Below are 1,872 nucleotides of genomic sequence, written 5' to 3' on the forward strand. Positions count from 1 at the left end.
TATTTATAAATGATATAAAAAATATTTTTTTCTTTAATTTTATTTTTTTTTTTAAATTTTCATTAATATCGAAGAAAATTTTTAATAAACATTTTCAACTTCAACAATCTCATATTTATTATTTTATTTTTTTCCCTTTTAAATTATACAAAACAATAAAAATTTTAAATTTTAAATTAAATTTCATGATTAATTAACAATTAATTAAGTTGTTGGTAATTTCATGATAATGATTTTTAAAATTTTGCATAGAATATGATATAAAAAGAAAAAAAAAACTGAAAAGTTATATATAATTCAAAAGTTAAATGTGTAATTTATTATATTAAATTATATTTGGTACACGAAATATAATTCAAAAATTGTGACTTAAAATAATGAACATTTTCTTTGATATTAAAATCATTAAATGATTTATCCTAATTTTTTCATTTATCGCATATAAATTTTTTTTCTTTTATTTTAACAAATAAAAAATCTTTTATATATTATTACAAGTTTTAATTATTATCTATTATACGTATCTATAATTAAGTATTTGTATAATAAACAAGTTTCTTAATAGTTTCTCAAATGAATTTTTATATAAATTCATATATATACTAGAAAATCTATAGGAAGATCTAAAATATTTTTATAAAATAGATAAGAATAATTTTATAAAAATATATCAAAGATATATTAATATTCTGTATATAATGAAATAATATTTATATTAAAGAAATAACATTGTTTTCTATATAGATTAAAGCAAACAATCAATATATTTGAATTATTGGGATTGTTAGAGAAATAAAACAATTATGGTAAAGAATTATATTATAATTTGAATTACAACAAATGTTTCAAATTCTATAAAAATGAAATAATCAATAAATAAATAAGATAATGATTATGTTAATAATCAAAGTAAAAAGAAAATGAATTCAGTATCATCTAATAAAATAATAATTTCTTATTTTGTAATACAAATAATTAAACAGAATGTTTCTATTAATAAATTATATATAGAAACTTACTAATAATTATATTAAGAAATTAAATTAAAATAGTTTCAATGATATCGAAGAAACTTTTTTGAAGAAATTTTTTTAAAAGAATTTTTTTTAATTCATAAACTTATTATATTACTTCTTATATTATACTTCTTATAATATATATTATAATATATATAATTTAAAAATTTTATAGAAAATTATTGAATAATAATTTTTTGCAATACAAAAAATTATGAGATATCTTGTATAATGTATAATATGTATAATATTCTCTAAAAAATAAAGATTTTTTTTATATGGTACATATATATGGTCATGAAATTACGAATGTCTGAATTTATTTATATGCCTGATTTTTTTATTTTATTTCATTAAATTAAAATACTAAAAAAAGCTAAATTATCACAAATATATTAGGATTTTGAATTTTATTTCTTTTTGAATAAATTTTACATGTTTTTACTTAATTTAAAATTTTCATTTGATTTATACAAACACGTGCGATTATTTTATTATAATTTATTTATAGAAATATCAAATAAAAATAATCGAAATTTTTTTAATATTAATATTGTATTTAAAAGTATTTAAATTTTGAAATTGTAGAAAGAACATTGATGTTTTCGACAAATTCATTTATATAAATTTATTTAAAACTAATTAAGTTTGTTTAAATATCGTTCGTTATTAAAATAATTAAAATAATTTTGATTAAAGAGAAAAAGGAAATGATACATGTATATATTTATAACAATATATAAATTTTATAAAACATTTAAAATATATATATAATATAAAACTTTTTTAATAAAATATATAAATAATAAATTTAATCATAAAATTTTAAAATTTGAACAAAATATAAAATTAAATT

The sequence above is a fragment of the Apis dorsata genome, unplaced genomic scaffold, assembly GCF_000469605.1.
Source record: "Apis dorsata unplaced genomic scaffold, Apis dorsata 1.3 scaffold_480, whole genome shotgun sequence".
Taxonomy (NCBI): Eukaryota; Metazoa; Arthropoda; class Insecta; order Hymenoptera; family Apidae; genus Apis; species Apis dorsata.